The sequence below is a fragment of the Juglans microcarpa x Juglans regia genome, chromosome 7S, assembly GCF_004785595.1.
Source record: "Juglans microcarpa x Juglans regia isolate MS1-56 chromosome 7S, Jm3101_v1.0, whole genome shotgun sequence".
NCBI lineage: Eukaryota > Viridiplantae > Streptophyta > Magnoliopsida > Fagales > Juglandaceae > Juglans > Juglans microcarpa x Juglans regia.
In genome coordinates this window covers 4,906,563-4,922,719 of record NC_054607.1, presented here as the reverse complement: position 1 = coordinate 4,922,719, position 16,157 = coordinate 4,906,563, and the positions used below count along the sequence as shown (strand labels likewise).

The following is a 16,157-nucleotide window of genomic DNA, read 5'->3' as shown; positions in this document are numbered from 1 at the left end:
TCCTAGTGAACGAATTAGAGGGAAAAAAGGACAACAAATTAAAGGCATTAGTCCATTCACGGAGTTTCTTGTGTGCATCTATAGAAGATCAGATGATAAGAGAGCTTGGAGTCTGATTAGTAGTGCAGCTTGCAAAGCTCCTAATTAATAAACGAAGTGTAAAACAAGCTTGTTAGAAAAAAGACAGTACGTATAAGCACAGCAGATTAATATCATCTTAAAAAAAGTTTATTACAAATATATGATAGGTTAGTCCAATTTTCAGACGATTATTTCATGTACAATTAATTTAAATTTTATTTTGTATAATTTATTACAAAAATATAAACCGAATATGGAATTTAATAATTCAATTTATATTATGTCTATATAGTGGCGGACCTATGTTATGTCTAAGGGGGCCCATGGCCCCCCAAAGTTTTAAAAAAATTCAAAATATATCCTACATTTTATTTATAATTCTATAAATATAGCAAATCCCCCCCGGAAAAAAAAAAATTTACAATCCCCACATGTTCTTTAAAATTTTCAAAAATTTCAATATACCTAAAATTGTCTTTCTTCAATTTTTTTCTATAATTCAGAAATTTTATATAATTTCTATATATTATTTATTTTCAAGGATGTTGCCTCACCAAAATTAAATTAAAACTAAGTTTAGGAAAAATAATAAACTTATTAATATGGATCTTCAAGTTTTTTTTGTTATACAATATTAGACTTCTTAATATGGAATCCAAAATGAAAATACAAGAAATATCATTTTGAGGTTGATGATTTACATGAAAAATAGTTGAGAGATTTTATCCTCTACACTTCATTGAGTAATATATATATATAAATATATATATATATATATATATTTAAGGTCTTAATTATAGCATTATATGTTTAATGTGACATGGAAATATATAGATTTTGCATGAAACTTGATAAAGTAGCTTACATACTGAATAATAGATGACCTTTTAAAAGATCACTTAATAGTTTCTATAAAGAAAATAAATTATAAATATTTCATTATAAAATTAATAATAGATTAATATTAATATTCCATGAAACATTATCTTCAGAAATTTGAAACGTATATTAAGTTGTATTTTTTAGAATTTTATTTCTATATATATGTAACAAATTATTGAGATCTAATTTTATATATAGTTATATTTTTATGAGTTTTTAGTTTTTTTATTTTATATTAATGTGTCATATAATAGAAAAGTTGACCCATATAAGTTCCTGATTCCGCCACTGTGTTTACATATATAGATTAAAAAAGGATACAGCCATAAAAAAATATTTTAGTAATTTCAAGCGATCAGGAAAAAATAATAAGCTAGCATATGTCACGTGTGTAACTTTCCATCCATTGCCGACGGAAGTATTAAGTGGAATTAATGAAATTAAATGAAAATACCAAAAATTGAAATATTTTAGAAGAGTCACTCCAAAAGGCTTATTTATTCGGAGCTACTGAATGGAATTATCCCAAAGATCCGATCGAAGCAGTGACCCCTGGTTTTTAATATGATGAAAATACTAGAGATAAAGAAAAAAAATAAAAATATTCTTATTTATATATGCATTACTTTTTGAGCTAGGTTACGGATCAGCCACTATTTACGGTTATCCGTAGCACACATTATGTGTCTGGGTTTTATTTATTTATTTATTTTTAATGTAAAATGCACCAAACCATCTACCCCTCTCTCTCTCGTCTACGACTCTCTCTCATCACCTCTCTCTCTTCTACAACTCTCTCTCATTAGCTCACTCTCTCTCTCCTCGGCTCTCTCATCCATAAGCTTTCTCTCTCATCGACACTCTCTCTCATGCACTCTCTCTCTCTCTCATCCTCGTGTCTCTCATTCTCATAAGCTCTCTCTCTCATCCTCATGTCTCCCTCTCTCATCAGCTCTCTCTCTCTCATAGTCGGTGGTATTTCGAATTTAGAAGCTTCATGTGAGTGGTTTGGATCATGCCACGTATAGTGTGTCTTGGTTGTTGACTGGCTTTGGTTGCATGTACATGGAGCGATTGAACTGCGCCTCAGTTAGCTTCCATTGGTCGAGCTTGTTGGCAACTTCTAGGTCTAGGAGCACCATGGTGGGTGGGGCTACGAAGGAGGCTTTACAGCTTAACTTTGCATAGGCTCGATCTTTGGGTGCAATGTGTTCAAGCTCTTCGTGGGGTTGGGGACGCAGTGGTGTTCTCAAAAAAAGTTGGTTGATCCACGTCGTGCATGCTGATCACCTTGCAATGTTGTGGGGGTGTGTACAAGTGGGTTGGTTCATGGCAGGAGGCGTTCTCACCGCAGTGGAGAGGCATTGAGCTACTCCCGTGTCGAGCGTCGATGGTGGTGGCGAGGAATGGCGACAAACAAAGCCTTCGTGGTCGGGGAGCATATCGTCAGTGATAGAAAGCGTCGATAGCCATGTGGTGGCCGCCGATAGCTTCGCTTAGCTCACGAATTGTTGGCAGAGACTTTCCAAGTTGTTTTTGAGCTTGCAGAGGCGAGAAGCAAGTAGGGAAGCTCCTGATGGCTCTGTCCGGTTCTTCGACTAGGCCGTCTTTCCCTTCACAGGGCAAAGGAGGTGTCGGGCTATCGTGCCCAACAACTAAGGCCATTGGGTGCAAGTTGGTATGTGGCCATCATGCCCACTGTGCATGCCATGCACAGTGGTTGCCTTACGTGCACAGTTTATGTCACATGCGCAGCTCATACCTTACGTGTACGATATGAATCATGCATCTTGCACATGCCCTTGGAGTCTTTTTCTTCTTTTTTGCAGGTGTTAGTAAAATAAAAATAAAAGATAAAAAGTGGAAAAATTTATCTAAACTTTTGTAAATGATCTTGTGAGTCGGAGAATATCCTTCTCCCAATTTCAGTGCAAAAGATTGGTCGATCCCATAGACAACGCTAACTGTTAACGTCTTAATTTGCACAACAGACTAAAAGGGAGGAAAGAATCATCCCCGACTCACGAGATGATTCGGGCTTCAATACGATATTCTTCGTGTTCATTCATAAAATACGTAATAAATAAACTAAATAAAAATAAATATAGAGAGACGTATGGATTTACGTGATTTGTCATAATGCTTACGTTCACTGGTTGTTTGGGGCAAAATTTACTATAATGGGTGATTTTACAATCTCTCGTGGTCTTACATATCGCTCAATACAATAGAAAAATTTAAGAGATATCATTTAGAGTCGCTATGTGTGGTGGAATTTTTCATATGGAGCTTCTATAGAGATATTTTGTGTAAAGTGCTTGTGGAGAATCTATTTGATTTGTAGGGGATTTCTTCATTATATAGAGGTCTATTCCCTTTAAGTAATTGGGTCCAACTTATCTTGTAAAATATTTTCCTTTTAAGAGTTTGAATTTTTTTTTTTAAGGAGTCTGAGTCAATTTGTGCTATCTCTTCTTAATTTTATCTCTTAATTTAATTTTCGACCTTATTTCAAGACTAAATTATAAATTGTTAATTTGACCCATACAAAAGTATGTCACCAAAATCAAAGTGATTATCACTTGAGATTACCCGGAAGTTATTTATTATATAATATTTGTTATTCATCATCACACATTATATTTATTTTTATTTTTTTAATTTTATTTCTATTAAATTAATTAAGTTTTTCTATTCATCATTCTTACATTACATATTTATTAAGATAAAAAATAAAAAATAAAAAATCATATATAATGTACAGTGCAAATATATCAATAGAATTATTTTAACGTGGAGAGTAAATTTAGGAAATTGGTATCCAATACAGACGGATCAAGGGTCCCAGTATTACTCTCTGTAGCATTTATGCAGCTGTTTGATGCGTCGAGATAATCATTACTTCACCCTTTTAACCGGATTTTTCAATGCACTGTTACCTTTTTTATATTCTCAATTTTGATTCGTCTTGTGAATGAAAATCTTAAAATAGGCTGAAAACGATGGTAATTCGAATATGTTTAAATATTAAATTGAGTTGAGTTGGATTAAAATAATAAAATATTATTAAAATATTAATTTTTAATATTATTATTTTAAAATTTTAAAAAATTAAATTATTTATTATATTTTATATTAAAATTTAAAAAAATTATAATAATAAATTAAAATAAGTTTAAATGAGTTTAAATTACAAACGTATCATTCGAGTAATAATATTCGTCTTTGTGTATAAATAGAAGTATGCCACATCATTATTAATTATGTTATGAAACCAATTAAGGAATAAAATAAAATAATATCTCTGAGATATTGTTGATAGCATATTTTAGAGAGAAATATTTTTACGGATCTCATAAAAGAATTATATGATATTTTAAATTGTAAAAATATTTTTATATATAGTAAATTACTCTTCTTCTCAACCCGTTAAAAAATTCAAAACCCCTAATACTATCTGGTCCGTACCAACATAATATAAGAAAAGATGTCTTTTAATAATTTTGTATCTATCTAATGAAAATTATAATAAATGTAATGTCTGGATGAGTTAGCCCTATTGCCAACTAACCAGCTCATTTCTTCTAAATTGGTCGTGCACTTTTTTGCATTCATTGTGATTATGCATCAATTTATAAGTAACACTTAGACACTACGAGAAATTTGAATTTTAGAGACGATATTTTTTTGGATAAATTAAATTTTATCCCTAAAAGTACTTATTTAGAATGAAAATTAAATTTCGTCTCAAACCATGGAAGCGGTCTTATCTTTGTACAAATAGACCAATATTTATTTGAGCTACACTTTTTAAGATGAAATATAACATCTAAAAAAAAGCGTTTGAACGTTCACAAACACGTTCGAATGGTTACATAACTATTTGAATAATAGTCGTAGTGAGAAAGTATAGACTATTGTGCTGAGAAAAGGTCAAAACCGTTCAAACGAGATATTTAATCATTCGAACGAAGTTTTTAGTGAGAAGTTATAAATAAATTTGGCAGTGATGATTACTATACTATTCGAACATTCTCATACATATTCGAACAATAATTTAATTCATGTTCGAATATTGACATAATTATTTGAATAATAGTTGTGGCGGGAATGTATACATAATTTTGCATGGAAAAGGTTAGAACATATTTGAACGTTATATTTAATCATTCGTACGAAAATTTTGGTAGAAAGTTATAAATAAATCTGACGGAGATGGTTACTATAGTGTTCGAATGGTACTTTTAAATTCGAATAGAGTTGAAACCCGTTCAAATTGTTATAAGAGGCGTTCGAACGGTAGTGTAGACAATCGAAATAAGTTTAATTATATAAATTTATTGAAAGACATTCAAATATTTTAAAAATAAATATTATTTAAGTCTATTAATTATCATTTTCAAAATATGAAAATCCTACTTATATAGATTTATTATTATTTATTACAAATTAAAATATATTATATATGTCGTCCTAAGAATTTTATATAATTAATTTAAAAATTAACTGATGACTTTTGTTATGGTAAATAAGAATTTGTAATTAAAAAAATATTACTTTCTAATGGATGTCATGTTTTATATTATCATGAAATGAAAAATAAAATAAGGAAAATGATTTTTTATAAGAAACAAGCTAATTATATCTAACAAATAAAAACGATATAGTAATTAAATTAACAACGTTTGGTACAAAACAAAAAGTAAAAAAATAAAATAAAACTACTGAATAAGATTATTCAAGTCCTCTTGGATGACAATAATGCATCCCTCAATCTCTTGCAGTTGAACTATGATGGGCGCAATAATCCTCTCCAAGTCCTAAGTCAAAAGTGTGCGATACTCTTTGAACAGAGATTGCATCTCAATGATAGTAGCCCCGCAGCCTATCTAAATACATCGACAATAGTAGAAGCTTGATAACGCTTTGTGCCACTATCTTGTGCTACTGAAACATTAATGCGAACTTTCTGCAAATGGTCCTCACTCTTGCTAAAGGTGATCTTGTTAAGGGCCTCGATCTGTAGTTGCTTTCGTTTTGTCATTAGCACATTGACCCCTGATTGGACTAGGAGGTTAGAGATCATCAATACATACGGTAGACTACCTTCACTAGAATATTATAACTCAGACCGGATGCATATGAGGAAGTATAGAGACAGATCAATCGGCTTTCCTCGTGCTATCAGTAACATAAATCGAGCTCATTCGATGTCGAAATCAGTCTTGTGTTTCCTTGAATCAATATTATGGAAGACAATCAACCTGTTTGATCACTTTGCTGCCATCATATGAAGGAGTCGAATCATCATGCATCAACTGACATGTCATTTTATTTTATTATGAATTGAATTTTTGAGTTAATATTTTGCTGAATTAAGACTGATATTATCATTATCAAGTTAATGTATAACTTCCCTTTAGCAAAATAATTATATTTTTTAATCTTCTATTACATTTACTGATATATTACATTTTAAATAATTGATAAAATAAATAACTTGAAAAAAAATCACATCACTAAATAGGATTAAAATGACAAAATTTAAGGTAAATATTAAATAATGATATTGATTTATTTTATAGAAAATAATAGGGTTACTACTCTCATATTACTTATTTATTACTCTTTCTGTATTTGATTTTTTTTAATTTTTTATTTTACTTAATAGTTAAGGAAGTAAATATTAATAAAATTATATATTTTTTTAATTCTTTTTTAATGATTAAATATGTTAAAAAAATACTTAAAAAAATAATAAAATAAATATATTATAAATAATAAATAGATAATATGCTATCAATATCTTTATTTTATTAAAAAAGGCGCAAATATCAGTACATTTTGAAAGGAAATTAGGGTGTAAAAGTCATTAAAAAGTGAATCACAATGTATATGCGCAATGACCAAGACTTTTCACGGTTTGCCTCGTACGACTCAGGACTCACGAGTCACCAGTTCCCTCAAACCCTATAAATGGTGCTGTACACTCTAAAAGTACTGGACTCCAGCCTGAGACTAGAGATTAGTGCTCAACAGTATAGTCTTCCTTCTTCTGCTTGGAGAGAGAGAGAGAGGGAGGGAGAGAGAGAGGGAGTGCAACTTGGTGGTCAAACCCACCACCGCACCTCTTCCTTTTATCTGCAGTTCAAGGCTAGTTCTATATGTGGCAAACAAAGGGTCTCGCGCTCGTTGTGGATGTTTGAGAAAGATCAGAAGGAGACAGCGCGTGCGTGCGTGCTTGTGTGTGTGTGTGTGAGAAAGAGAGAGACAGCGCTTTATTATCCAATTCAGCTAATAAATACACACATATTCTTCCTGATCTTTGGAACTCACTTCTCTGAAAAATCTCCTGCGGAAGGGAGAGAGAAAAGAAGAGAGAGAAGAAAATCCCACTTTCTTTTACCTTACCCTTCTTTTTTCTCTTTTGTTTAAATGTATGTATAGTTGCGCTTTGCCAGATTTGTAGATTAGAGATATTCAATCGCTTTCCCTTCTCTGACTCTCATGAAGACAGCGACATATTCTCTCCCTGAAACTTCTCTTCCGCAGTTTCTGCTTCTTTCCCTCTTATCTCTCTCAAATGTTTTTTGTAGTTTAATTTTTTAACCCCCTTTTCTTTTGTAGGTTATTGTATTTTTGTTTGCCCATATCGTATTACTACTATGATTTATGAGCTTTTTGCTTTTTTTGTATTGTCTTTCTTCTGTTTTTTCCGTTCTCCACACGAGATTATGAGAGTTCTGCAGTAATGATCACGGTTCAAGCATTGGCTTTAGGGTTGGTGAAGAAGCAAAGAAGTTCGTACCCAGAAAAGAAGCAAAGAAGCGTCAATGGAGGTGTCGCGCAGCGTAAGGTATCTCGTATAAATATCCTCCTGGTTTTCTCTTTCATTCTTTCTTCCTCTATTAATACAGAACAAAACTTACTAGGAATTTGTCGTTCGTTGGTTTAAATCTAATTAGCCCTCTGTTTTGTTTCATTTTGCTGTGCAAACAAAGTGAAGTAGTATTTTAAACAAGAGTCCTCATTGAGGGTATTCGAAAGTTTTGTGTGGTTGTTTTGTAAACGTCTCAAATAAACGGTTAATTAGCATTCAGAAAGCATGATCATATGGGACTTGAGTATATTTGTAGATCTGTAATAGCTGATCTGATTTGTGTTGAGTGCTGCTGTTTGATCTAGTCTGTACTAGCTAGGTTAAATGGCATTGTATCTTTCTGTCAACATTAATGGACTCAGATTTATCTCCTACGCAAGTAAAACATTTGTAATTAGGGTTAGGGTTCATGCAACAAGCCTATATTCGTCCTTAAAATGAAAAAAAAAAAAAAAAACGTCTTTCTTAAGGTCTAGGGCTTTGCCTGTTGTGGGCTTCCAGGAAATTAATCCGAATTTCTGGGTATTCGGCCAAGTTCTGGACTTTTTCGTCACGTCTTAGATGGTTGTACATTTCACTGATATCTCAGAGGGTATTGATTGGGGAACATGAGTCATGACACCGGGACCATGACCAAAGTATAAGGGTGACGATGAGCTCAAGTCATTACATCATAGCCCACATGGAGAGGTGTTGTGTCTATCAGTAGAGGGTACGGTCGAGTGAAGTATCAGGTTTTGGGAAAATGAAACATTTTTTTCCAAATAAAAGTATCTGTAATAACGTTAGGCCCTCGTTTTATTTTAATATATTATTTAATATTTTAGTGATTCAGTTAAACATGAAAAATAAACACACGTCTCGCGTATTATTTAGTGCCAAATGGAGCAAATAATATTGCTGCTTCTTACCATGTTTAATTGATCAAGATAAGCATCCAGATTATCATAAATTTCTGTATGAGTTAGACCATATTACTTATGATATTGAATGGTGTCTCCATTTCTGCAGCACCTCTACGTTGATCTGTTAGGTATTTGTTTTTCTAAATTCATTGATGTTGATTTTGGTTTCTTTCTGAAATAGCCTAAAAGACCTGTTTTCCATCTTACGTCTCATGTTGGGAATTATAGCATCTTGCATCACGGGTTGAAAGATTGTTTAAAATGTGTTTATATGAGGTGATTTAAGGGAGCTTTCTTCAGTCCACTCATGGGTGGGTAAAGGGTTCGGATTAGCTGCCGACTCATTCATTCAAACACAGTAGGAAAGGGAGTGAATTCTACTACTTTGGATGTGTGAATGATGCGGGAGATAAAATTCATCCTTTTCCTTTCTGTGCTTGGACTGAAGGGAGCTCCCTTCTACTTTTTTCTTCATTGTCTTAACTTTGTAGTTTCTCTCACTTGTTTCTTACCAGTCCTTAATTATTTTTGTTTTGGTAGGGCATATCCAAGTTGAATTGAACTGCATTATCAGTTTGCTGTCATGCATTTATCTTTTGGTTTCCTTTCTGTCTAGTTAAAGAATTTAATTTTTACTGGTGACTGGAATATGTGTGTGTGTGTATATATATATATATATATAGATATAATTAATCCTATTTTTTGTAGTTTGCTCCTCCAATCTGTTTGTTCTTTTACACTTCTCCATCCCTGCTAAAAGGTAGTAGAGTCGACTGTAATTTCTTCGTCTTTCAGTGCCATGATTGATGATATTGTTGCAGTTAATCTGAGAGTTATATAAAGAGGACTTCAGTTTTCGTTTCATTACCTTTATTCTGGCAGTTGTGGTTGTTTTATCATTGGAGAATGTATGGGATGGCCATAATTTGGTAAAAGAATATGGTTTTTTCCAGCCCCATATCTCTCACCCCAGACAGAGTAGGTGTGGCGTTAAATTGGGTGTTTGGGCATTTGGCTTTTGGATCTGTGGAGGATTGAGATGTCAATATCAGGTACGTAAGAGATCAGATTCATTGCCCACCAAAGCAACCCTGGACTGATCTGGACACTCGAAAAATGTCACATCTTGTCATATGTTTATGAGTAAATTAAATCTAATCTCACCCTGGAAAAAAACCTGTTGTCGAAAGATCATCAAAACTTTCTATTATTATTATATTATTGTTGTTATTATTATTATTATTCATCAGTTCTCATTCACTCTCACTTCACTTTTTTATAGGTTGTGAGACCTTTTTTATAAGGTATGAGAGTTTTTGATAAGGTGTGTAAGGATGAATAGTGGATGATAAAAATAATTTTTTTTTAGCATTAAATATTCCAGGGGGAACTGCGTTGGCATCGTAAACCCAATTCATATCCAGCGGGGCTAAAAATGCCAGCCTAAGCAGAGGTTGGAACTTGGAGCTATGGTTTTTATGGATTGTTGACATTCGTAAGCCCCTTTTTGTTTTATTATTTTATCCTAAGCTAGTGTGCTTTTTGAAAAGAATAGCCTCTAGGTCAGAGAAATACTAATTTTCACCTTAATTTTCTCAATTTTTTTTTTTTTTTTTGCATTGACCATCTTGAAAAAAAAAAAACCCATAAAAATCTGATGAAAATTCTGGATGAATGAACAGTATTTTCTATTTTTAGTTATGTTCTGGACATTTTGCATCTGCAGCTGTGGCAGTGTTCTTGATCTTGGGCTGTAAAAAACGAAAAAACCCTCCCTAGACACATGAAAGTTAAAAGGCTAATTTGTTTAATATTCGTGCGTGTGCATAAAGAACTGAACTGCTTTAAACCAATTACAAACAATATATTGTAAGCCCAGTTTCTTTTTGTAGATCGAGGATGAAAGTACACTCTGAACTGCATTTTTTAATGTTTGTTATCGAGAAATGGGCATGTGTTTTTCTCCATTTTGCATGACTTGTCTAGAAAATATTTCTTTACATGTGTTCCAGCCAAGGGGATTTGACTGTGCCCAAGCTCCAGTGCAGTCAGGCTTTTAATGCCTTATTTTATTGTGCTGTTGTTCTCATTTGAATGCATGAAACCTGCAATGTCATTTTCTACTTTTGTGTTGATTGGAAAAGAGAATGTAAACCATTTTAGTTCCTTAATTCTTTCCTTTAAAATACACCATTAATTTTTTTTTTTTTTTTTTTTACATTTTTACAATAGATTATATATTAGTTTATTTATTTTTTCTCTATATTATTTAAATATTTTTTTAAAATATTATTTAAATCACCGAAATGATTTACGTGCTCATAGATTTTATAAAACTAAACATATAAATTCATGTAATGTAATTTATATTAAATCACGTAATTTTCATTGTAATTATCATATTAAATCATGTAATTTTGTAAGTATTTTTTGTTAGATCTTTATATATCTAATAATGTTTTATTTATTTATTTTTTTGGAAAATTGTATTATTATTATTTTCAAAACACCCATCTCAAGTTGGAAAGAGGAGTCATCAGGATTCAGAACCTGCCCAAATATATTAGAGAGAAGCCTTCGGTTTGTAATAACGTATATTGAAATACAATATTAGAAAACTCATGACAACTGGTTGCATTTCTTGGACTTGGACTTGGACTTGATGAGATGCCTCCGATTTGGGTCTTGCTTAGTCCACGTGTAATTATTATTATTATTATTATTAAAAGTTAGTGTCTTTCTTTGTGGACTTGGCTCACCTCAAAAACAATTTCTATAATTCTATAAAGTCAGAGTAACTTTCACTCCCCAAAATTCTCCCTTTTAGGGCCTGATTGGAAATTTAGCTGTTTTCAAATGTTTTCAAATTATTTTATTATTATTTACAAGCTATATATTACTATTTACTATTAAATCACTACTATTTATCTGTTATTTTATTATTATTTATAGATATTTTGAGATATTCTTGAGTTCATTTGCAAATTGTAGGAACGGTGTGATACGTTGGTGAATTTATACATAATATTGAATACAAAAGATTATATCAATATGTATCAATGACGGTGTCACAGAATATGAATGATGGGTTATTTTTATCTTATCATAATATGTCATGTTAATTAGAATTATTTATATAAATGAATAATGTTTAGATAGATATATGGAATTTACGAGCTAAAATGGTGCATTAAATTTGTATGATGGAGAGAGTGCGAGACAAGCTCTTTATTCTGGGGCCGGGCGGTAGGCGGCGAGACCCCGTTGCACCGCCTCGCCCTTGCCTGTGTGGGGCGGGGGTTTTGTCCCGTTCGTGCTTGGTGCGAGGGGCCCTGCTCGCACCCCTGAAGGCCAGTGGAGGCGGGGGACAGAAGGGGCTAAGCCTCGTTTCGTTTTTCTCCCGCTCCGCATAATTATTAATTAAAATTAAAATTATATATATAAAAAAAAGCTCATAAGTAAGTGAAATGACGCCGTTTCATTTTATCTTAAGTCTCTCCCCTTCGGGCGTCTTCTCGAACTCTCGACTCTCTCTCTGTCTTTCCCTTTCAGACTCTCTTGCACTCTCTTAGTCTCTCTCTTTCTCTCTCTCTCTTCAACGACTGCACGAGCACCACCGTCGTTTGCAACTTGGTTGCACCAAACTCTAAAGGTAAGACTCCATATCTTAGTTTTTTTTTTTTTTTGGGTTTTGGATTGGAGATTGGAGGAATGATGAGTTGAATCGGATATAGAGGATGAGAATGATTGTGAATTTGTATGCTGTAGATTCTGATTTGTGCATGTGTTTGAAATTGATGTCGCCTCTGTCATTGTGTTTGATTTTTTTTTTTTTTTGTACTTTCTGGGTTTTAAGATTTGGAACCCTAAATTCTTGGAACCCTAAATTGATTTAGGGGTTTCAATTGAAATCCCTAAATCAGTTTAGGGTTTTGGATTAAACTCTTAAATAAATTGATTTAAATTGAAACCCTTGAATCAATTTAGGGTTTTGGATGGAACCCTAAAATCAATTTATTTAGGGTTTTTGGATGTTTTGCACTTTGCCTTGCTTTTTTATGTGGTATATTATTATATATATATATATTTTTTTTGTCTTGTGTTGATTGATTTATAATTTTTTATTGTGTTGTGGAATCAGAAATGTCTTATTAATGGGATTTTAGTGATAGCTCTTCTATCCCTACAGTACCCCTGTCCCAGAACCTAACCCTACTTCAACCCTTGGGAGTGAGAGTACACCTTGCCTTGCCCCAAGTCCAAATAAGGCAAAAAATTTGTTTTCGTAATTTGGTTTCATTTTACCAAACTAGAAGTGGTGACCCCAATAACCTTCAAGCAAAATATAATTATTGTGAGAAAATATATGGATGCCATTATAAGAAACATGGTGCATTCCAATTAAAGGTTTATTTAGAGGAACAATGCAAGAAGAGTTCCAATATTAAAATCTTTATTGGAGAAGAGTCAATCTAAACTAGATATTGGACTAAATGAAATGACGGATGAGAGTAGTGAGGATTCAACGTTGAAGGAGTATATGAAGTAAAATGCCGATTAGTGTAGAAGAAAGTTAGCTCGTATGGTTATCATAGATGAGCTACATTTTCAGTTTGTGGAGGGGAGAGGGTTCCAAGAACTTGTCCAAGAATTGAAACTTAGATTTACGTTTCCTTCTCGCCACACTGTGGTAAAAGATATTAAAAAGATGTACAGGAACGATAAAAATGTTTTGAGGGGCTAATTGGCGGGTTTGGTAATTTGCCTTACTACCGATACTGAGACTTTTGTCCAAAATTTTAATTATATGTCTTTAACTGTTCATTTTGTTGATTTTGATTGGGTTCTTCATAAAAAGATTATTAAATTTTCTCAAATAACTGATCACAAGGGTGAGATGATTAAGAAAGTCTTAAAGACCTCAATAAAGGAGTGGAGGTTGACACGAGTTTTGACAGTTTCGGTTGATAATGTCTCGTCTAATGATGTCGCCTTAGGATATCTGAAAACTTATTTTAGATAGGCAAATAAGACATTCTTGGGTGGTGAATATTTGCATGTTAGATCTGCGCATATTTTGAATATAATTGTGACTAAGGGGTTGGAAGATATTGATGACTTGGTTGCACAAGTTAGAATAATTGTGAAATTTGTGAGGTTTTCTCTTTCTAGATTGGCGAAATTCAAGATTGCTGTGAAGATTGTGGGCATAACATCAGATAAGAGTCTTTGTACTAATGTTCTTATCTGATAGAACTCAACATTCTTGATGTTGTAGACGGCTTAAGAATATAAGGTAGCTTTTTAATTATTGGGTGATGAAGACATTCAATATGTCAAATACTTTGATGAGCACAGAAGATTAGGAAAGTCTAATGATGATGATTGGGAGCTAGTTTATACTTATGTTGATTTTCTTGGGCTTTTTTACAATGTCACATTGAAGTTATCTGGTTCGTTGTAACCTACAACACATGAATTTTGTCAATAAATATGTAGGGTGAAAGAAGAATTAGACATGTGTAGAGGTTCTAATCTAAGGATGAATGGGATGTCATTGACCATGAGGGTCAAATATGACAAGTATGAGGAAGATTTGAGTAGATTAAATATTTTGTTATATGTGGTTGTTATTCTTGATCCCTGTTTGAAAATTTTAGGCATGTTATATAGTTTGAGATTTGCGCACGATCAGACATGGCTGATCTTATTGGTGAGATGGTTTGAGACACCTTGGCTAAATTATATGATGTGTTTAATGCAATTAAAGGTGGTACTGCATTACACCTACATCTACCCCAACACCTCCTCCAGACATCGGGACAACAAAGAAGCGTAGATTGACGTAGACTAAGACCCTCGCACAAAATCTCACACTAGTCCATCAATCTACGAAGATGGTTTCGGAGTTAATAACTATTTTTCAGGGGATCTTATTCAAGATGATGGTTTCGACATATTAAGATGGTGGAAGGCGGCGACAAAGAAATATCCTATTCTTTCTGAGATGACCTGCTGTATTTTGGCCATCCCTATTAACACCGTTGTCTCGGAGTCAGCCTTTAGTACTAGAGGGTGCATATTGGATCATTTTTGTAGTTCATTGTCTCCTACAACTGTGGATGCATTGATATGCACATAGAGTTGGACGATGAGAAATGATATTTATGTTTCGGATGTTTTAGATTTTAAGGAGACCGACGAAGAGGGTGGTGATCAGTCTGGATCTAGACCATCTGGTAATTGTTTTTACTTTATTATCTTGATTTATTTATATTCATTTTGATTTTATCAGTATTAATTTTAGTATTCATTGTTTTAGTAACACATGAGACGATTCAGATGACGTCTACCTCCACTGCAATATGAATATGTGCTTAAGCCTCAAAAGACTACCTGTCCGGGTCGTCCCAAATGTCATAGTCAAAGACTCAAATAGATTTATGCCTCTATCTTTAGATTCTTAATTTCTTAGAATATTGAAATTTGAATCATTTGTACGTATTATGTATTTGATTTGTAATATTGATACAATGTCTCTTGGACATTTTTATGTTCGTAATTTTTTAATTGCTTAGCCTTTTAATTTTATTTTTGTAATAGCTTAGTTATTATTATTAGTTTATTAGGTAGTAAACTTGTAGTCTATAGAGTCTAAATTAGTAAATTTGTATCATGTATATATTATTTTTATTCATGTCATTTTTTTTTTTAATCTGACCCAGAAGTTGTTTCTGAGCCATTTTAGGCCCATTTAAGCATCCGCACCTTGTTATTCTGGACGGAATAACCCGCCCTCGCATGCCGGGGGTGGGGGATGGGGAGGAAAATGTTGACTCCGCCCTTGCGGGGGCTAGGTGGGGGCTATCCTGCCCTGTTGGGGATAGGTAGCACCCATACTTTATTTGTGTTGACTGTTTACAGTTGGACTGCTCCTCCGATGATTGCCCCACATACATAGTACATACTAATACGATGGATAGCTGGATCCTCTAGTGCTGGAGTCTCCTCTCCTGAAGGTAGGTATTCTAAAGATCAATATTAACATTCAATTAGGTCAAGTCCTTTTTTAGGTATTTTTTTTTTCTCTATTCCATTCTAATATACTTTTTTTTAATTGTTTTTTTTACATATTCACTTTTTTAAGAAAATTTCATATATATATATATATATATCTCATTTTTAAGGGTTTGTAAGGGGGTTTTTCCTTCCATAAGCCTGTATAGCAAGCCCACGAAGAACTATAGAAGAAGTTAGTCAAAGAGTCCGGCTAAGCCTAGTCAAGCCTAACAACCATCCTCTCTAAAAAGAGTCAGTGGACTTCAACATAGTACTCGGTCCATGAGTAAAATTCACCTACGAAGCAACCCTACATGATAACACTTTGACGGTAGCAAGCCCATGAGGAA

At 33.0% G+C, this 16,157-nt stretch overlaps 1 long non-coding RNA gene across 1 annotated transcript; it reads left to right on the top strand.

The window, feature by feature from the left end:
- Positions 1–6,940: 6,940 nt before the first annotated feature.
- Positions 6,941–15,305, top strand: LOC121240470. The gene is made up of 3 exons (XR_005935539.1): positions 6,941–7,819; positions 14,934–14,987; positions 15,071–15,305. It is a non-coding gene; the product is annotated as an uncharacterized LOC121240470 (long non-coding RNA).
- Positions 15,306–16,157: the final 852 nt, after the last annotated feature.